Source organism: Gavia stellata, chromosome 1 (assembly GCF_030936135.1).
Source record: "Gavia stellata isolate bGavSte3 chromosome 1, bGavSte3.hap2, whole genome shotgun sequence".
NCBI lineage: Eukaryota > Metazoa > Chordata > Aves > Gaviiformes > Gaviidae > Gavia > Gavia stellata.
In genome coordinates this window covers 44,823,625-44,846,368 of record NC_082594.1, presented here as the reverse complement: position 1 = coordinate 44,846,368, position 22,744 = coordinate 44,823,625, and positions in this window count along the sequence as shown.

Sequence of the window (22,744 nt, the reverse complement as noted above, 5' to 3'; positions counted from 1 at the left end):
GCTCATCCTAGTCCTCCAGTTTTCTGAATTCTTGCATTTGTGAGTTGGCACCTAATAGTAATGACTGCTATAGGCCCTTTTGTATTCACAGGATAATTAAATATGGAGGTAGGACCTTACTCACAATCATGCCAGAATGCCTCAATCTTGTTTTGGGATGTCTGTCTTGAAGGTGAAAGAGAAGCTTAATTTTATCAGCCTTTCAGTTCTTATCTTCTCACTTAAGATCTTCAAGTGCTACAATATTAGACCACTTGTACTTACGGTTTTGTGATGTTGACTTCTGTCCACCATGGCTGAAACTCCTGCAGTAGCCGCTGCTGTCAACACATAAAGATTTTCATTGATAACAGATATGGGTGGATTTAAATACATGACCAATAGATGGAAGGTATATTATTGTTTTAACCTCCTAGCCTACTTGCCCTATTCCAGTTGAAGGTTTTATATTGTGAGATTTGTTTGGTGTGTCAGCCAGTCCCAACAAAGTTTGGATTTACAGCTCAATTTTGCCTAATCTGGCAAGATACTGAATAACTACATTGAGGTCTGATGTAAGAAGAATGTCAGAGTGCCGTATAAGCAAGGATCAGCTCCTAACTGGGGCAATTAAAACATTAGGTATCTAAATAAAACATGTTCCACTTAGTATAGTTGTTTCTTCTTAATGATATATCTTTACTATGAACAGTTAAAACAATGTCAGTAAAGCTGGCTCTGTTTGCTAAGTTAGCATACAATTCTCACTAAGATTTAGTCGTTTCTACACTTGGAATATTCTGAAACAAGGACCATGTTCCTGTCATGGCAAATTAGGTCAACATAGCGAAACACAGAGTCATGGGATGATGAAACATTAAAGAGTACATTATTAACTGATGTCTTTTTCATTTTATTTTTCTTCAGTGACATTTAACAAATTGAATGTTAAATGCTGAGAGACACAAAAATGCTTTGTTAGATTACTAAAAAACAGGGAGAAAGTGTTTCCTCAGCTGTTGTGTAACATAGTAGTATCAAGCTGAGCATAGTGATAGGTTTTGGAGGTGCTGTTTGAGGTCCCTCATCCCCCAGATCTGTTAGAGATTGTTGCTCCAAAGTGCAGTCTACATGATTTATAAAATTTCTTGTATAATTTTATGGAGTTACTTCAGGAATCTTTAATTTTGCATGTGTCATGTCCCATGAAGACTTTTTAGAAACTCAAGACTCACTCTGCAAAAAGAAATGCAGCCATTCTGAAATCCACATACCTCAGAAGTTACCTCTCTGTCATCAGCACATATCAATGTCTTGGGTGAACAACAAGAAGGGGTTTTCTGTGTTCAGTATGGTAAGAGAATTGGTAACGTTACCTAGAGCTAAACATTAACTGAATCCCCTTTCCTACTTGCAAGGGTGAATGTCACATTCTAGACATAATGAGAACAAGAAAAGTTAACATATTTCAACCTTTCTTCTTAGGTACAAAACAGAAAGGACAAGATACGTTTCTGCATAAGACAGTAAAGATCTATAAGGTGACAATGAGATTTGTGTATAAACTTCTAGGGCTCCAGCCAGGGGTCTAACAAAACAGCCTGCAAACTCAGGTTTCAAGAGCACATCTATTATATTTTAGACCAGCGTTATATAAGGTATGTATTATTCAGGTCATGCTGGCAGGTCATAAACTACAGCCATGCACATTGTAGTGCACTGTGAACGCTTCTTTGTTAAACACCCAGTACAATAAAGTCAGTCAAAGGATTGTCACAAAATGTAAATCATGCAGGCAGGATATATCTTGCTTTCCTGCTAATACCAATAATATATATAATTAGTAAGTTATTGACCATGTAACATCTCTCTTATTAATAAAAATACATATCTATAATTCTAATTCTAAGAAAAACATGTTTTGGGATTTGCTGACTTGGAAAGAAATGATAGAATTTGAAATAGTACATAGGTCTCCTAACTTCTGCTCTAGCTCTTCCTAACTATATCACACTTTTGAATTATAATTTAACTGTGCGACTAATGTTATAGCTGCAATACTAAACAATATTAGGGGCATGGGACAGGGGACTCAAAACTGTCTCTGTCTCAGAACTGTAATTGTTTACCTCTATGTAGTTCAAACCTTGAAATATCCCATTACACCTCTGTGTTTATGTTATATTTGGGTACAGATAACTGGCTTTTCTTGAAGAGGTTGCTCTCTTTGTGAGTAGCAACGGTGGTGAAAGGAGTAAACATAATTTTTGATCCCTATGGTAATGAATACTTCAGGGTTGTTTGATTTTTTAAGACAAAATCCATTTACTATGAAATGCATAAATAACTCTTGAAGTATATTTTGAAAATTCTTTTATAAGAATAATCTGGCATTAAATTGGCAAGTAAATGCACGAGATAAAACTGAAAAGAACTGTTGTACTTAGTGGTGAGGTCTTTTACATATGACCATTAAGTGACTTGTAGTCCTGGCGACATATTATGTGAAGTGCATAAGTTGTGTCTCCCTGTCCAACAATCCAGCCGTACATGCTAGATTATTATTCTTGTATTTCTCTCCTTACCCCTTCCCAGTTCTTTTCCCCACTTCCCCTCACCTCACCAGAACAGGAGGTCCTAGCTCTGAGGTCTTGTGATACTGCAGCTGCTTCCTGGAAACAGAACACCATACAGTTCAAAAGTAAGGCTTTAGGCAACCAGGATCAAAGAACCCGACACATCTTGCTTGTTTATGATGCAGGAGTTTGAGAAAAGGAAGTATGGAAACAGCAGAGTGGAAATGCACCAATATATGGTGGGGACTGCCTACCTGGAAAGCAGCTTTGCAGAAAAGGACCTGGGGCTCCTGGTGGACACCAAGCTGAACATGAAACAGCAATGTGCCCTTGCCAGAGAGAAGGCAAATGGTATCCTGGATTGCATTAGGAGGTGGCGGACAGCTCAAGGCAGGTGATCCTTCCCCTCAGCACTGGTGAGGCCGCTCCTGAAGTACTGTGTCCAGTTCTGGGCCCCTCAATACAAGACACACTGGAGAGAGTCCAGCAAAGGACTGTGAAGATTATGAAGGGACTGGAGCATCTCAATTATGAGGAAAGCCTGAGAGAGCTGGCACTGGCACTGTTCAGTCTGGAGAACAGAAAGCTCAGGGGGATCTTATCCACATGTATACATACTTGAAGGGAGGGTGGAAGAGAGCCGAGTCAGGCTCTTTTCAGTGGTGCCTGGTGACAGGACCAGAGGCAATAGGCACAAACTGAAGCACAGGGGGTTCTGTTTGAACATCAGGAAACACTTTTTTACTGTGAGAGTGACCGAGCACTGGCACAGGTTGCCCAGAGAGGCTGTGGAGTCTCCCTCCTTGATATTTAAAAGCTGTCTGGATATGGTCCTGGGCAACTGGCTCTAGGTGGCCCTGCTCGAGCAGCTGAGTTGGACCGGATGACTTCCAGAGGTCTCCTTCAACCTCAACCATTTAGTGATTTTGTGAAAGGCTGAGGGACATGTGGCACTTGGGATTAAAATCTTTATTTGGGGACGGAGAGTTAGAGAATGGTCATGCCAGGAACATCACGCTGGGGACCTGGCTTAGGGAATGAATTTGGAGGATGGTGGCCATACACAACTTTGCAGTGCAGTTCAGAAAAGAGTTTGATGATGTCTTCTGTGCTTGGATTGGTCTTTTTTTGGTGGTGGGGAATATAATTATTTCAGGCAGGGGAAGCAACCGATTGCTGATTTCACACATGCTGGAAAGGAGGTTTAACTTAGGAGCCCTTCTGTAGAAGAGCCATCACCCTTACTGCCTTCTCTTGACGTGTTTCTTCTGCCTCATCCTGTCACACAGAAGTATCTCTTCCTCCTGGACACATGATTTTGAAGTACAGAAGGCATCTTCAGTGCCTTCTAATTGCAGAGTAAGCTGCTAAACTGTAGTCAGAAATGTAATTCAATATGTATTTCCTCTTCAGCAATAGTTAAAGCTTCAGACTGACTAGAATACAGAGGCTTCCTACAGAACTTGCTGGCTGCTGTGAGGCAGCTATATGCTCCCACTGATTTATACTGTTATTCCCGCTGAGTCTTGGCCACGTAATCCAGGACCTTGATAGCAGAAAGGAAGTCAAGCAGCTTAAAAGTTTAGGCATTACAAATCCCAGCGCAGCAGCACCCAATTCATTTCATATATCTTGCCCTTAGTGTCTAACACATACATTTTATCAGCAGCTTGTAGGGCATGCAGTCAGACAATTTCCATTATGGTCAGTGAAATAGCATGGTTAAAATCCTGTGCAATGCTTTATAAATTTAAATTTAAGCATAAATGTTCTGTAACAAGATTATTGTATCTGATCTGATGGTTGGGGAAAGCTCACTCATTTTGTATTGTCAGCACTTGGAGCAGTCATTGATGTATTAAGCTCTTAGACAAGTCATGGCATCTTACTTGAACCAAGGTGCAGTCGCAGGAGATTTCAGCTGAAAGAGTAGGTGCAAGATACACATTTGTAACAGTGAGGGCAATCAGTTTTGCAATGGATTAGTGAAGAATATGGTAAATTCCCTATCACTTTGAGTCCTTTTATCAATGTCAGATGTCTTCCTAAAAGTAACAACTTATTTCAATAACTTTATCAGGTTACATGCACAAATAAAGAAAAGAAATCTACAGTTTTCATGCAGAAAATTGGTTTAGATTAGCACAGTTTCCACTTCTGTTTTTAGGTATTTATGCTAAGTAAGGTTATGAGAAAAAAAACAGTTGAGGTGGGGTACAAACTACCAGATTGTTTCCCTCAAAACCACTAAACCAGGAAGTGAGCTGTGGCAGAATTGTCCTGAAATTGCTGCTTTAACAACGGTACCTCCCGTAGAAAATCCACTTTAAATCTAGGCCAAATTCTGAAAGGCCTGAGTCCATGGGTGTACTCAAAACTTTTTCCTCATGGAAAAAATTGTTCATGTATTTTAAAAACATTGTTATCTCTGCATACATGTGATGGATCTAGCACTTACCTACATGCAGGATAGAATTTTCTCAAGCAAATCCCTTTTGTCAAAATGGGCTTTGCAAGCATAAACTCTATTACTTACATGTGTGAATGCTTATGCCTACATACTTGAAAGCCCCTTTCAGAATTTAGTCTATTAAATAAACGTGCAAATTAGCAAGACTAGTATGGTTCTCCAGCTGAAAGCTTTCCTTTAAAATAAATGTGATATTTTACTAGAAGTAAATGGAAACACTTAAAGAAGTGCGTTGATAAATAGTATTGAGTTGGGGTAAATTTGTAGCAATTGATGTTTTGACAAAATTGGAGATGCTGAAGCAGGTATTTTAGCTTGACTTAGCTAAAATAATAAATTGCAGTAGCCCAACCTAGACATGACAAAGGAATGAATCAACTTCTCCATCTTCTTCAAGCAAAGATCTCAGGTTTGTACTGTACCTGTGATGGTGAAAAGGGGTTTGAATATTACATGAAGATGCGAGTCAAAAGGTAGCTCTTAATTCAATATCACATCAAGGGTTTTCATGCTGACAGAGAGAATATGAGATTGCTGGTGCCAGAAAAATATCATAGAGAAAGAACTCTACTCTTTGTGTTCTTTGCAACAATTAACAAAACGTTGACTTTATTTGTATTGTGATCTGTAAAAAAAAAAAATCTGGAAATATCTGAGGTTTTTTGAAGCAAAGTATTCAGATGTGTACTAATTTAGAAGTAGTAGTCATGCCTACATCCTACATGCCTACATGCATTTTTTAAATTAAAACTTTCAATTTATAAAAGACTGAAAAATCTACCTGTTAAGAACTTTACTGCAAAATTTGTGTTTTAAATATTGAAATCCACTGTTGCTTCTAATGCTATACTTTATTCCCCCAAAACCCACATAATTATTTTTTTTTTGTTTTGCTCATTTTAGATGGGATTCATTACATCTGTTAAATGAACAGAGGGCCTGGCTATCTTAGCTACTGCTAGTTTTAACAGCCCAGGGTAAGAAAATGTTATATTTGGGCAGGCATAAAACTTGGATGACCTTAGGTATTAGAGAAGGTGTAGTAAAGACCTTAATCCATCGCAGCTAGGAAAGGTTTAGTTTAGTACTGTGACAATTTTTAGATCTTGCATTTGCTGTTATCAAGCCAAGATGCGCACTAAAAACTACCTGAAAATTGCCACTAGTTTCAGCAGAATTTGTTATTCCCCCATTCTTCAATTCTGTCCTTAAGATTGCCTCCCAGTGAATCTACAGTCCTTTCTGGGGTTTAGCAGTCATTTCTCCATTGTCTCCCTTCTTGTTGCTATCCATAAGTCATACATGCATGATATCTGGGATATCGTAGACTGCCAGAAGATTGCCTGATGACAGTTCTAGTGAAAAATATTGCACAGGGGAAAATGGTTGGGTGTTTTGGGTTTTTGTTTGTTTGTTTGTTTTTTTAAGACTGAGAAAAGAAGGCTACTGAGTAGTTATGTCTATCATAATAGTTTGCCAATATATAAAGTTACTGTAAAGAGGATCAGGTCTCCTTGCTCATTGACCAGGTGAAGACGAGTATCAGGAAAAAGTTTTCCAGCCATAGCAATAGTGAAACTATGTGGAACAAATTACACACGGGTGCTCTGGAATCCCCTTACCTGGATATTTTCAAGAATAACTTAAACAGACTTCTGGTAAATATGGTCTTGACCTTGTCTCAGAGGAAAAGAAAGGACTAGATGAATTCCTGATTTCTTCCTCTACTGTAGGAAAATTGAATGACATTTTCCAGTTCAGGCTAAGTTTCTGAGTGACTGAGTTACAAAGCCTATGCTTTGTAGCATTTGGTATTTGTTAATAACGTTGTTTAATGAGCTATTGCCAAATCCCTTGCAGAAGAGGCTCATCTAATGGACCCCATCTTTATTCCCTTACTGTTTGAGGCATAGTAAGAGCTCTGACAATAATGGGTAAGATATACATTTAATAACGGCTCTATTTAAGTTCACTGACTGTGTGATTCCACCTGGATTATCATGTATAGAGACCAGGCCACTCAATGAAACAAACTGTTCCTTTCCCATTTTTACTATGACTTGGTGCTGTTTCACATCTTTGGGGGTCAGTGAGGAGAATGAGTACCCTCAGGTTTTATAACACAGAATCACACAATGGCTGAGATTGGAAGGCACCTCTGGAGATCATCTAGTCCAACCCTCCTGGTCAAGCAGTGTCAGCTAGAGCAGGATGTCCAGGATTGTGTATAGAACAGGTTTTCAAAATATCCAAAGATGGAGACCCCACAGCCTCTCTGGGCAACTTGTTCCAGTGTTTGATCACCCCTACAGTAAAAATGGGGGTTTTTTATGTTTGAGTGGAATTTCCTATGTTTCAGTTTGTGCCCATCACCTCCTGTCCTTTCACTGGATACCACTGAGAAGAGACTGCCTCCATCTTCTTTACTCACCCCCATCAAATATTTATTATACACACTGATAAGATCCCTCCTGAGCCTTCCCTCCTCCAGACTGAACAGTCCCAGCTCTCAGCCTCTCCATTGTATGCCAGATTCTTCAATCTCTTAATCATCTTTGTGGCCCTTTGTTGGACTTGCTCCAGCAAGTCCATGTCTGTCTTATACTGGAGAGCCCAGAACTGGATCCAGCACTCCAGGTGTTCCTTACCAGGGCTGAACTGAAGGAAACAATCACCTGCCTTAACTTGCTGGCACCGCTTTTCCTAATGCAGCCCCAGGATGTTCTTCGTCTTTGCTGTGAGGGAATATTGCTGGCTAATAGTCAACTTGTGTTCACCAGGATCTCCAGATCCTTCTCTGCCAAACTGTTTTCCAGCTGGTAGACAGTTGGTACTGGTGCATGGTCTTATTCCTCCCCAGTGCAAGACTTTGTATTTCCCTTTGTTGAACTTCTTGAGATTCCTGTTAGCAAAGTTTATTATGTTTTAATAATGATTAAGTTTATGTACCTAATCCAACTGTTGATATGTCACACTTTACTTGTATCCTGCTGAGTGTTGTATCAGTCAGCACATAGTAAATATCACTTTATTTGTGCCCTGTATTTTTTTTATATAGTTAGGTAATTAAAACCAAATCAGTATAGCTGGGATACTTCTCATTTAATTTAACTGCTTCAAGTCAGCTATACAGTCTAATTTTCAAGCTTACTTATAAACTTAGGTAAGTCTACCTTAGGAAGGATTAGGGGAAAAGAAGGTCTCCAAAACAGGGTTTGTTCCATCCTTAGAAATACATCTAAAACATGTGTTGAATCACCCTCTGGAAATCCTATTGCTCTTGACTGATTACAGATGGAACCTGCGTCAACAGTTTGGATTTGTCAACTAGAGATAGATGAGAAGCAGTCACGCTAAATAAGGGGATCTGGGGACATACTGTCATTCTTACCTAACATGGATGAAAAGCATGTGAATTTACCCATCAGATGACAGTCCTGTATACAACACTAGATATTTTCCAGCCCTCACACCATAAAGTGCTTTAAAAGTAATAATGAAATAAAATGTTGTAAACAATATCACAAGGTGATCAGGCCCAGTCAGCATGGGTTTATGAAAGGCAAGTCCTGCTTGACTAACCTGATCTCCTTCTATGACCAGGTACCCGCTCACTGGATGAGGGAAAGGCTGTGGATGTTGTTTACCTGGACTTCAGTAAAGCCTTTGACATTGCCTCCCACAGTATTCTCCTGGAGAAACTGGCTGCTCATGGCTTGGAGGGGCACACACTTCATTGGGTAAAAAAAAGGCTGGATGACCAGGCCCAAAGGGTTCTGGTGAACGGAGTTAAATCCAGCTGGTGGTCTGCCACAAGTAGTGTTCCATAGGGCCAGTTTGGGGCCAGTTCTGTTCAATATCTTCGCCAATGATCTGGACGAGGGAATTGAGTGCACCCTCAGTAAGTTTGCGGACAACACCGAGTTGGGTGGGAGTGTTGATCTGCTTGAGGGTAGGAAGGCTCTTCAGAGGGGTCTGGACAGGCTGGATTGATGGGTTGAGGCCAATTGTATGAGTTTCAACAAGGCCGAGACCCGGGTCCTGCACTTGGGTCACAACAACCCCATGCAACACTACAGGCCTGGGGACAAGTGCCTGGAAAGCTGCCTAGAGGAAGAGGACCTGGGGGTGTTGGTCAACAGACACATGAATGTGAGCCAGCAATGTGCCCAGGTGGCCAAGAAGGCCAATGGCATTTCCATATCAGAAATGGTGTGGCCAGCAGGAGTAGGGAAGTGATTGTCCCCCTGTACTCGGCACTGGTGAGGCCGCACCTCGAATCCTGTGTTCAGTTTTGGGCCCCTCACTACAAGAAGGACATTGAGGTGCTGGAGTGTGTCCAGAGAAGGGCAACAAAGCTGATGAGGGGTATGGAGCGCAAGTCTTAGGAGGAGTGGCTGAGGGAACTGGGGTTGTTCAGCCTGGAGAAGAGAAGACTCAGGGGAGACCTTATCGCTCTCTACAACTACCTGAAAGGGGGTTGTGGAGACGTGAGTGCGGGTCTCTTCTCCCAAGTGACAAGTGATAGGACAAGAGGAAATGGTCACAAGTTGTGCCAGGGGAGGTTTAGATTGGATATTAGCAAAATCTTCTTCACTGAAAGGGTTGTCAGGCATTGGAACAGGCTGCCCAGGGAGGTAGTTGAGTCACCATCCTTGGAGGTATTTGAAAGACCTGTGGATGAGGTGCTTAGGGACATGGTTTAGTGGTGGACTTGGCAGTGCTAGGTTAACAGTTGGACTCGATGGTCTTACAGGTCTTTTTTGACCTAAATGATTCTATTATTCTATGAAAAAAATTATTTTACAAGTATTGACAAAGCATCCCTAGATTTTAAATGCTTGGAATTATGCAGCAGTGCTTTTCACTAAGTTTTAAATTCTCTAAAGCAAAATTTCATTATTTTGTCTGGCCTTATACTCTAAAATATTCTCTCTTCAAGTTATCATCTAAATTATCATCCATACTGGTTTCCAAAGATTGATCCATTTCTGCCTTACAAGAAGGTAATAAAGAATCAAGTTACATCTGGTTTGATTTCCCTGTAATGAAACAGCCAATTGCCCCATGTCAGAAAAGATGTACTGTAGGTATTCTTCCGGGATTTTACCTGACTTTTGCTAGTCAATAAAGAAATAAGATCTAACATTTCATTTATAAAACATGAATTCCACTGGGTTAGAAGCATCAAGAATGATAACAGGGTTTTACTCACATAGAGAATATTTTGGCAAAATATTTTTGCTATTTACCATTAAGAAAACAAAAAATACCACCCTTTGTGATTTTTGGACTGGTATACTTATTTTACTATGCAACAAGATAGTTTTCTGCAGTGTATTGCTTACAAATGCTGAACTGAATTTATCAGGGAAGAGTTAAATAAAATTACTCTAAGAAGAAGCCTCACAAGCGAGATGAAGGATACTCCAGTTTGCAGTAGCAGAATTTTGGATGTACAAATTACCATATTGTAACAAATTTCTCCAGGTGCAATTTTTATTCTTCGGTTATTTATCTTCCATGAATACTCCAGCATTTGATTTGATTCAGCTTTTCCCTTGTATTTATCTGTTGCCTTAGTTTTTTAAATTTGACTGCACCATTCCTCATCCAAATCATGCCTTTGATCAGAGGTGGTTCCATTCAGCATTTGGATGCAAAAGATAAGAAGAAATTACTTCCTCTGCTTATAAAGATAGTACAGCAACTTTTCTGGAAAGAATACTTCTGTCTGCAGACAACGTTCATTGTTTGCTCCAAGATTCATATCAGAAGCATTAAAATTGTATTAATCCTAGCAGCAGTGCATGCTTTAACTGAGCCATTAAAGGGTTCAGTTTATCCACTCCCTCTACACCTGCCGCTCAACCCGGTGTTTCCCTTGGCCCTTACATTCTCTGATTCCCTCTAAACTTCTACTGCTCTCTTATCTTAGTACTCCAAGCATCCCCATGCCAACAAGGTATCTCCCAGATTTCCCTGTCTTCTTTCACGTCAATGCTTGTCACCTTTTCTCTTGCAGGACCCCAGAGACACTATTGTCCTACTTTCTCCAGTTCCCTCTCTGGTCTGGAAACTGGGCAGGGAAGTGCTCTTTTGCCAGATGACCTGAGGTACGTAAATGCTGATTGACAGGGCAGCCCATCTAGCCTGTTCCTCTGCCTGTCTCTTGGCTCCCGCCTGCCAGGTGGACCAAAAATATGCTCTGCCCCTTGACAGGCCAGAAAAAAAGGCTGTATGGCAATGTCTCAATCTGTTTGCAGAAATGTGCTGCTGTGCATGCCAGAGTCTTGATCCCTCACTCATCCTGGCATTTTTTTTTTCTGAGAGAGCAATGAATCTCCTTTCTGTGTTCCTGGGGACCAAAAAGCAGAAAGGTGCTGGCATGTTTCAGTCAGAATACAGCCTAGTGTACCTGCTTCTGAATTTCTTGGTTTTAATATAGTCTGCGTCACTCACAGGCTGTATATTAAAGTCTTGGCTCTAGCTGAGAGGAATCCAGGTAGGTTAATTAATTAAACATTTTCATACTGGGGGTTACAAGACCTTTCAGGTCCACAGAGAACATACAAATGATACCATCCTCTGGGATAATACATCATGCTACTTTGCCTCTGTGACTACCTTTGTGCATGTTCCCAGTCTGGATTTTTAATATTTCTGGAGGTTCTTGCTGATCAAACAATGTTCATGAGGTACTTTGACAATTTTTATCTCAGGCTTTGAAAAACAATTTGTAGTTTTTACATAACTTCATCTCTGACCTACCCTTCATATCTTTACCCAAGGCATGAAAAGCTATCACTATCCAAGTAGGATCAGTTCAGAATAAATCCCCTAGTACTTAAAGAAGAAAATCCTTTCTTGGTGGTCTTTTGTATGCAGTATTTTCTCTTTGCAATCTCTTTTTTTTTTTTTTAATAAAAACAGATGATGTCTAAATAGATGAAGCAAATATGATCTCCACCTAAATGACATTCAACATTATGCCAACTCAGTGCACCACTCCTATTAGCTGTTTACAAGGAGGTTTGAAGTGACAAGTTTAAAAAATTGCCAAGAACAATGCTCCAGAAATTCAGATGTGAGTGATGAGCTCTGAACTAGCACACTGGCATTGCAAATCTCTTCACTTCATGTGTTCCTTCTTGTTCAACGTGACATCACACTCACTGAGAAATAAACTCTTCTTCTTCTTTCAAATTCTGACACAATCGCAGTGCTGGGTTTGGAAGGTGAAGCTTTTGAGGAGCACCATAATTTACCATTGTGCCAATTTTGTGCTCTAAATTAAAGGTTGCAGTGACAGTAACTATCAAGAAAATTACGATGCTAGCATAGGAAGTCTTTTTTTCTACTACGGCAGAGTATTAAAATTGCTCACTACAAGTATTAAGCATTAATAGATAAGTTCCTAGCATCAAAGAGGATGCAGAAAGTGCAGAAGCCTGTTAGAACATGGATTAATCTTTATGCTGCAATGGACAGGGATAGTGCTACATTATGAGTTTGGGTGGAAATTTTCAACTCGATTTTCTTTCAGGTTCGTAGTTGCATACTGCAGATACACAGATGATGTGTGTTGTATGATTTCCTTGAGTCACATATTATCAGGGTAATGAAGGGGCTTTGGATGTCATTTCAGCCAAATTCAGCCTTGTTTCTCCAAAAAGGATTTGCTTCTTTACATATCATATGAAGAAAGATTTGCTCTGAAACATTGAGATATTGTACTTACATCTGTCTGTCATATGTCTGTCAGTCAATCACTTTTGCAATGCTGCCTTGGGTGGGACTCCTTCTCTGAAGGGGAAGGACTTCTCTCTGAGCAGGCCCAAACACCAATTTTGCCAGCTAGCCAAAATGAGGGAATGTAAGACAGGTATTTGCTAAATGTAAAGTAAAATTTAATTTCAGACATTTTTCCTTTAATAAAGCATTATAGTTCTGTTATTGAAATATATTACATTAGCATAAAGAAACACTTTTGCATGAGACAGTCAGTATTGGCAATCATATTTATTCTCCATAATAGTTTACTTACATGGTGTAGACAATGCAGACAAAAGTAGTTGTGAATAAATATTATTTTATTACATTGCTAAATGTATCTTTTCATATTTCCAGACCATTAAGGCTGTCTTTGAGCTTAGTATCCTTGAATGAAACCTTTGTAAGTTGCTTCAGCTGGCAGTGAAGTGATGTCCTTGTTTTTGAATTACTGTACTATATACTGCAACAGAATTTCTGGGCTGGCTGAATCTTCGTGTGTGGCTCCAAACTCAGTAGACAAACCTGTGTAGATTTTGTTATGTGGGTTCATATGCTTCCTGCTTTAAAAAGATGGGCATTGTTTTTAGCAGCACCAGGTGGGGAAGGTGCTTTCTGTCATAAATAGATGTTTTCCAACATACATTGAACTCATGATACCCATATCCATGCTCCCAATATTTTTTTCATTTTTCATTTCTGAGCTTCTGTGGCTCAGAAGTAGATTGCAAACTTATGTAGATAGTCAGACACATAAAATCTAGCCTTTGAAGTCTGAGCAGCTTTCTCTTGTATTCTTTTTTTCACCAGTTAAGAGAAACACTTACTTCCAAAGGACCCTGTTTTAGCCATAGGAAAGGAAGGATGGAAACCACTCCAGTAAGAAAATGAAGTGAAATCTTACGGTGACTAGCTGTGATGGTTTCAACAATAGTTCTTATCAGAATTGTGCAAATGGAGTTTTTCAGTTCCACATCCTTTCCTGTTGCTCACAACTGTGAATAACATCTCAGTTTTAAGGATTCCATAAAAAATCAAACAGGATTTCCTTTTACTGCAAGTAAAAGCTGCTTTTTATTCTCCCTGCCCCATTTCTGGGCACTTTCTTTTCTGGAAGATCAATAGCAATGTGTGGCCTCTCCCCATTGTTGCTGATATACCTCACCACTTGACCCATGTTTTTCCTTACTAAAATCTTTACTAATGCAATTTCACTAGTTTCAGAAATGTTAACACATTCCCAAAACTATCAATAGCAAGAGGAATATAAACTCTATAATTAGAGTTTACTTTTGCATTATCTGTTGTATCTTTTCCTTCTGGTCCTTGTTTTGCATCTTTATTAAAGCTGAACATGACCCACTACTTAACCATATACAAGATACTTATCAGAATAATAAAGTGTTCTACACCCAACATAATTTGTACCATAGTTTGTACTGCAGCTTTAGTTTGTACTTCTGCTGTAACAATTACTTATTTTATGTTTTGCTGTAACAGTGTTATACTGCTCCTATACACACCATAATTGTAAAACATACTGTGCTTCTGCATTCATTTAAAGAGCAACTACTTGGTAAGTACAAAGTAATTAAGCAATAAGACATGACAGGCAGTGCTTTTCTGGGGAAATATTGCATTTCTCAGATGTCTTGAAAGATATAAGGCTAAAGGTTGAGTGACTTCAGCCACCTGAGAAGTGGAATAATCCCCCAGAAATGCATTGCTTACCACAGTTTATTGCTATTATGAAATGGAAATTATGAAACCAAAATAGGAGGAAAAGATTAGATCTGTGCATTTATGGAGGATTACTTATACAGCTATGACATCACTGTCAGCTCTATCTGTGTCCAGAGAATTCTTAAAGACATTTCAGTATTAGCACGTGAATAACACAACTCATCCAAAACTGCTGTTTCAGCAGGCCTCATTACCAACTTTACCTAGACCAGCCCCCCAACATTTCCCCACAAAATCATATTTGTATTCTCGGTACAGACTTTGTCTCTGATACTAATCACACAACCTCAGGGGGTGTGGTTATTCCAAAATAATCATACCCCCTGGAGGATTAGAGGCATTTGGTTGCTTCCTTGCCTTGTAACACCCCAAGGTCATTATCTCATGATAATTACATCTCCTGGAGTTGCCTTATTGCTTAAGTGTAACACTAAATTTTAATTACAATGAAATAGAGCTCTTCTGGTAGTTTATACAACATCCTGTCTGCACAAAGCCAGATGGAAATAATGCCTAACTTTTACTGTAATAGCACGTGGTGGGCTTGTGCTCCAGTGCAATAAATGATTATGTTTTTGTTGATTTTTTGATGAGAAAACAATTTTGAACTAAATTTGCAGCACTACTATCAAGTTTAATTTGGGGTCTTATTATCGTTCTGATTTGTGGTAAATTAATTTTAAATTAAAAAAATATAGTGAAGAAATACACTGATAACATTCCAAGTCTCTGATACTACTAACGCTCACTACTGAGTTCCACCTGAGTTTGCTGAAGGTGGGGAGTGTAGTGTTTGGCTCTTCAGGCATTTCAAACAGTCATCAGTAAAAAATTACTTTTGCATTGAAATTTGAGGTACTGAGTTACAAATATGATTCAACATTTCTGTTTCTTTCAAAAGACTCAAACAAAAGAATAAAATTCATTCAGAATTCATATAAGTGGTGCATTTCTCATATTTTAAGTTTCAGCTCTGAAGTTGGAAATGGCATCACATTATTAGAGGTTTCCTGAGAAAGGTTTAATTTTGTGAAGGAATTTAAATTTCAAAGTCCATGAGGTTCTTCTTTTCTCAAGCAGAGTAACCTACTATATGATGGTTTTGCTTAAGAACTTACATGCATATGTATCTATTAAACATTTTCAATTGTTTATACAGCAAGATCTTAAAATATTTTTAAACCACTCTCTGCGTTGGCTAGAGAAGTTATCATATTTTGTATTTACCAGTCCTCTGACAGGGTGTTGTACTTGGGGATATAGAAAATGCAATTTTTCAAATCAAATAGCTGCAAACATATAAGATATATTTAAGACCAATAATGTAAACAACAAAAAAAGAAAACAGACAAAATCAAAAGCATCAGATCTGTTGGACTACATAGTACTATCTGAATGCATTATGTTTATAACTGCTTCTACACTGTTTTGATCGCCGTTTGAACAGCAGTTTTATCTTATGTCATTTAGAGATAGATGTTTGCTGTTCATTCTTAGTAACTGTCTTGCTATAACAGCATTTTTTTAGAAAGCTTTAAAAACATTGTTTTCATTCTGTTAGTCTTTTTCAGGTATTTACAATAAAGATAATAATATGAAATTGCTTGTGAGAATGATCAAACTATATGATCCTAGTTTTGTCATGTATTATTTTATTGTGTTCTACCTTTCTGCGCTGCAACTCAGTCAATTAAATGTTAATATTGAATTTAGCTCTTGAACGTGCATGTCCTGTCATTTGTATTGTTATTAGCATAATCTTTATTTCATTATTAACTCAGCATGAAAATAAACATATTATGCTCTGGTATGATCACAGCTTAGGTGTGCTGCTTAAAGTGGAGTTCCTAGCTATTTGCTTATAAGAGAGACTTTCAGACAGATCACTCTGCCTTAACAAGTGTCCCTATGGATCAATGTCTTTTCTCCCGCCCAGTGACACCTTCTTGGAAACCAGTGACCACTTTCCAGCTAACTTGTTAGGAACGGATGTTATGAAAATATTAAGCATCTACATGCTCCATGAAACAGGGGGTTCTCAAATCAGGGAGACCTCATTAGTGTTCCTCGTCAGGACATGAGGAAAACTTTCCTAATGAGGAAAAAACTAACAAAACATTCTTTAGTACACCTCACAGGACTGGTATATGAGAGATGTTAGAAATTAAATTTCATTAGTTCTACTTCTAGTTGGTCTATTTTTTTTTTATTTTTTTCAATGTTCTCTTTGAAGAGAGACAGTCTTTCCTCATATAACCTGTGAAATCAGTATGTCACTTCAAGAAGAGTTAGTTCTAGCCTGCGATAAGAGAGATCTGTTGACTTCACTAGGGTTATGGTGGTGTGCCAAATAGTAAAATTTGACCAATCTTTCTGATAGAAGCATAAATTGATTCTGTAGCATGGGACAGTGAAATTTAATCAGGTTTCTGCTGTGCTGAAGTTTGCTGTCACTGACAAGGGTTCATTATTTTTTAGTAGTATGGATGCTGAATTGCCTTATAGAGAAAGAAATATTTTATTTTAGTCACCTTGTTCAGGATGATGATGATGATAATAATAATAATAATAATAATAATAATACAGTGTTAGGAAACTAAATTATTAACTATTGCACAAAGTAACCATATTGTGAATATTTCATCCTCACCAAAGCCTCTTATCTTGTTCTGCTCTTACACATAGGTCATATTATGCACTGCTTTGTGCTAGTTTGACAAGAACTAATGTGGATACTTAAATATTTTAAAGGCTGCACATTTCAGAATGATAAAATACGCAACTGATCTTCCCTTCCTGTTGAATTTGTGGTTAATGATAAAATAATTTAATCTTTTTTTTTGCCTATTAGTGATTTAAACAACAAACACTAAAAGTTCTTTTAAGGAAAATCTTCAAATAAGGCCATGCGATGACACTTTTTAACTACAGTTGTTTTTTATTCAGCCATAAAATCTATCTTTCATATAGAAACCCACTTACATGTCTTACTTCAGTGAAGGTTATTTGTAGACTGAAGGTCTTTTCTTGTCAAGATATGATGAATACCATGTGTGAAGACAGAAGAGCATCAGGACCTGTATTAGCCGGAAAACCCACTGATCTGTGAATAACCTAAAAAAGAAAACCTGAAGATTAGCAACGTCGCTTTTAAGAATGATCCATCAAATTCAACAAGCAGATTCACAGAGATGAATCATCTAGTTCCTTTTATTCCAACAATACAGTAAAGGTTATTTCCCTTCCTTACAAATAGAAGTTCTGAAATACAAGAAATGGAGACTTGTGAATCTTTTTCAGTCATAAGGCAATGATTCTACATTTTTCATTCAATCTGTTTTTTAAACATTTTTTCCTTTTATTTGTCAATTGAAGTAGGTGTGGTTTAGCCTATCCAGTACACAGCTAAGCTGTGTGATTATGTCCCATTTTTAGATGAGGTTATATTTTCTGTAAAGATTAAGTCCTCTGTCAAAAACATTTTAAAAAGCACAAAAACTTATTATGCATTTTTAGCACATTTTTATTACTTTGTCACAATGTATCGAACTATTGCTTCCTCCTAGCTTGAAAATCCAGTGAGACCATTGTGGCAACCTTCTCTGATGTCTGATAAAGACCATGGAATTTTTCTCAGCCCTCTCCTCTCCTCTCCTCTCCTCTCCTCTCCTCTCCTCTCCTCTCCTCTCCTCTCCTCTCCTCTCCTCTCCTCTCCTCTCCTCTCCTCTCCTCTCCTCTCCTCTCCTCTCCTCTCCTCTCCTCTCCTCTCCTCTCCTCTCCTCTCCTCTCCTCTCCCTGCCCCTAAGCTGACTATGACCCAAGATTCAATAATGTTCATTAAAGAAAAATCCATTCAAACCATTGATGAACTATTAACTACCTGACCATGGAAATTAACTCAGAGATCTTACCTGGATGTAGAAATTTCATGTCAAAATTTCTGGTTGTAACTTCTAGCCATTGTATGTTTGACTACCAGACTGAAGAGTCACTGCTAAGCAATCCTTGCTTTAGGAGTAATTTATTTTAGGCTGTGATCCTCTCTTAGCACTGTCTTTGATAAGCAAAAGGAGCTGGAACCTTTCACTACTTGCTATTCCTTTGATTATTTTTGTACACCTTCTCTCTGTTTTGTCAACATCCATTTGAACACCTATTTTTGGTTTATAAAAGATGGTGATTGACGTACGTTAATAATTTTGTTATCAAATCCAAGTCGATAGATTATTTAGACCAACCAACAGCTATAAAAACTGTCCTATAATCATTGTTTGACATAAACAATGAAAAAAATAAAAAGGAAACAATATTGCCTGTGATTGAAACGGCTTTCTTTTCTGTTGACTTTGCAGTCCCCTTTTTAACATTTGTTTAACATGTGTAAAAAAGGTTACTTTACAGCACCTATGCCGATTCAGATACAGCTGGGATTCTCATAAGGATTTTGCATCTTGCTCCTATTTCTGGGAGGACCAGGCCAAAAACCACCTTAAATACTCAGATATTTGCAAAAGAACATAGAGAATTTAGATATGAGGTTAATTTTTTAACTTTAGTGCATTTGGAAAGTAAATGGACTATCTCCCAGCAGCAGCTCTTATGTTCTAGAAAATCGGGTAGGTTGGTTATCATTATAGGATAAATGGAGAACAAATTAAATAGAGTGTTTGAAAGAAATTACAGTAAAGCATATTTTTTATTTCTTTAATGGGGGAAAAGTGAGTAGTCAGTGATGAGGTCATGGGAAGCAATTATTTTTTACAAGGGTTATGAGCAGAAAGCAAAATTTTATCAGTTAACTTTTATCAGTTAATATGAAATTATGATAAGTAAATTTAAATATGGATATAATACAGATCTCTGCACACCCAAAAGGGTCCTCTGCTTGTGCTTACTGAAGATGCCCTCCACTATGCAAAATAAACATTTTGCCGCTGTTAGTGCTGAACAAGCATCATTGCCTTAGATGTCTGTGTGTTAGGGAAGGGGTGACCAGTGTGAAACATGGCATATCCACCAGCCTGGGGGATGCTGAGCTCAGGGCTACTCCTCTGCATTTCGGGCACTTGGAGGCACAGGGATCCTGAATTCCTCAGGTTCTGGGTTTACTGACAAGTTAAAGAAGTTGTTTTTTCTGGTAATACACCACACCTCAGCTCAAGGCCAGAATTTGAATCAGTCTACTCTTAACATGCATTCTTTCCCTAAAATAGTCTTCCTAAAAAAGGCCTACACAAACAACTTTTATGTACTTCCTCCTTTCCTTTTATTTATGTAACTCCAAATTTTACCAGACACAATAAACTTTTCAACTATGAGCAAGGGAATTACAATAATTTTTAGGAGCCATCAGGTGACAAAGTTCCATTTCTCTTCCCTTTAAATAGCTAGTAATTATTTATACTGTGATATGAAGCTTTTTGATAATGTTATTTATATAGTAATTTTCATTATGCAAATTAAATAATAAAATAGCAGCAATGTAACATAGCTATTGATTTATAGCTGTGCAAATGAGAACTGTACAGCTTGAACCATCTCAGAATATTTGCAATAACATTGAGGGCATTTGAACACATAAGTATCATCCATTTAAAGCTCTTAAAACTAATAAAGGATGAGCACAAAAGCTTATTTGGGGTATTTGTAATAAGTTCTTTATGTAGAGGGGCTTCAGGGTGTGTATTTAGAATTTAAGTTTTCATGAGGACCAGGCAAATCTAAATATTTGCCTTTTTTGATACCTGAAATTAAGTAACTCATTATAAAGATACTGGGTTTTGTCTTGATGACATTGAAACTGAGCATGGCAACGTAACCAAAAGAACTGAAGAAGAGGGAAATTCCACTGATTGTAGGAAGCTTAAGCAGTGAAAAGGCCTGGAAATATATGTCCCACCAATAGGAATAGTCATAAATCATATGTGAGTGCAGAAGAAGAGGCTGTGAATGGTGCTTAAATGCAGGACTGCAGCAAAGTGAAAAGCACTAAGTTAGAATTTGGCAGTGAAAGGCTACCCACATTACTGATTTGAACTTGAGTTTAAACAGTCACCCCTTCAATTTAATAATCCCATTCTGATGAAGTTAAAGCAAACTTGCTACTAAATAAAACAGGGAGTTAAAGAGACATGTTGCTTGATATAGAAAAACAATGAAACAATTTGATTAGGCGATAATGTTTCTGGCACCGGAGTATATACAGCAATAAACTGCTTTTGTGGTTGATTAAACGCTGAAGTGAAGCAGAGCGTGAAATCTTTCTCACAGGGAGGAGCTGCCTCTGGATCTTCCCATTACCTGTGAATCTCCTCACTTCAGTAAGGCAGCAGGTCTCACTAACAGTTTTTGACTGTGGATGTGGATGTTGGGACCGTAGCCTTTTGGAGGATCCAGGAGATCAGCGCTGACTTTGCTTCTGTTCATTTTTTCCATCACTGTGTGCTCCTGCGAGCAGTTCCCAAAGAGACTTTTCACCCACTGGTTACTTACCCTCTGCTTTTATGTGCAACTCAGTAAAGCTGTTGTAACACAGCCTGGGAGATACAGGCACCCAAGAGAACATATATGCTCAGCGATGGGCACTGCCTTATAAATTTCAAATAGCCCGGGCAAATAATTCGGTAACTTGGCTTCCTTCACTTTTACAATTAAGATACAAATGCAGAATACCTTCCCATTGCTCTCAGAATGAGAAAAACAATTTTTTTTTTTTTTAGGAATTGAAAGCAGTGTTGCATCCAGCTCCTCCTTCATGCTGTTTCTGAGGCATTATAACATGTCTTACTGTACATTTTCTACATTATTATCTGGTCTATAGGTGCTTATCAAGAATTTTGATGACGATTATTATTAATAGCTGTAATAAGGCTATCTTGAATCATCTTGTTTATCCTCAGTGAAAACCCGAAGTTATATCCCCGTAAGGTAAGTTACACAAGACAAAGCCATCATTCCAATTTGTTTTGGTAAAGGAGGATTTGGAATAACATTGCTATTAGACAGCACCCAATTTTTTTCCCTCAACTTTTGGGTTTTTTTCCAGATGTATTCTTGTTATTTGTGGGTACACTGTTATAGAGTAGAAGCATTTTCTTTTAGAACATGATGGAAGAAATCATCTCAATTATAATTTAGGAAAAAATATTTCTTAATGATGTCCATTTTAATTTTATAAATGGACTAAAACTCCTGTTTGAACTCCTGAAGATCATAGCTGCATTTCCTCAGAATTCTGCCACTTTCTGTTAAAGTACTTTGCAGACAACCTAACTTTCAAGGAATGTCCTTGGTTCGGCCATTACATAATTCAGTACTTCTGAATACTTCTGGGATGCTCTCAAGTTACATTTTTATATTTAAAAGTCTAATTGCTAAGTTCCTAGGTGAGCTTTTTAAATGCAAATTTAGCACATCTACCACCTCCATTCCTCTTCTGCTCCCATGATCATCAAATCAAGCACCCCTCTGTCAGTCTAGGCTTCCTTCAGATTTGTAACCTGAACTGAAATCTTAATGGCTCTTCCAACAATTAAATCTTTGACAAAAGCTGGTATTTCTTTACCACAGAATGGCATGTTCAACAAAATGGCTTCCCTGGGGCCCAATCTCCATCTTTAAACAAAAACAGTTCTGGTTCTCTGGAGACATTATATTTATTGAATGTAAATGTCATAATAGCTTGACAGGTGTTGAGGCTTGTCTGAATTTTGTGATCTGAAGCTGTGGTATCCTAATGCCTGCCCCACAATTAATCTTATTGTCTTTGTAGGGTCCCAGGGTCTATCTGCCCAGATAACAAGGGGCAAAGTGACCTGTCAGTTAAGCTTAGAAAAGTGCTAAATCCTGAAAGAGCACTTAAATCCAGCACTTAAAAGGACCTCCTGTACAGAATTGCCTTTCCTACCTTTCAACACTTTCCCTAGATAAGATGATGGAGGAAGGGCAAGAGAAAATCAAAAAACAAACTTAATAACACCTTCCCTTCCAAAGACTATGATTTATAACAAGATTGTGAGAACATTCTGAAGCTATTTCATGTTGAATTACAGTATACCTTTACAAGTGGCTGCTAAACTAGGAGTTCATGACAGTACTACTTGTGTTACTCTCATACTGTTCCTTGTGCTGCCACTAAAATTTAAAATGCGGTACATACAAAATAGATCTATAAATTTATATAGTAACTATCCCAACAAATGCA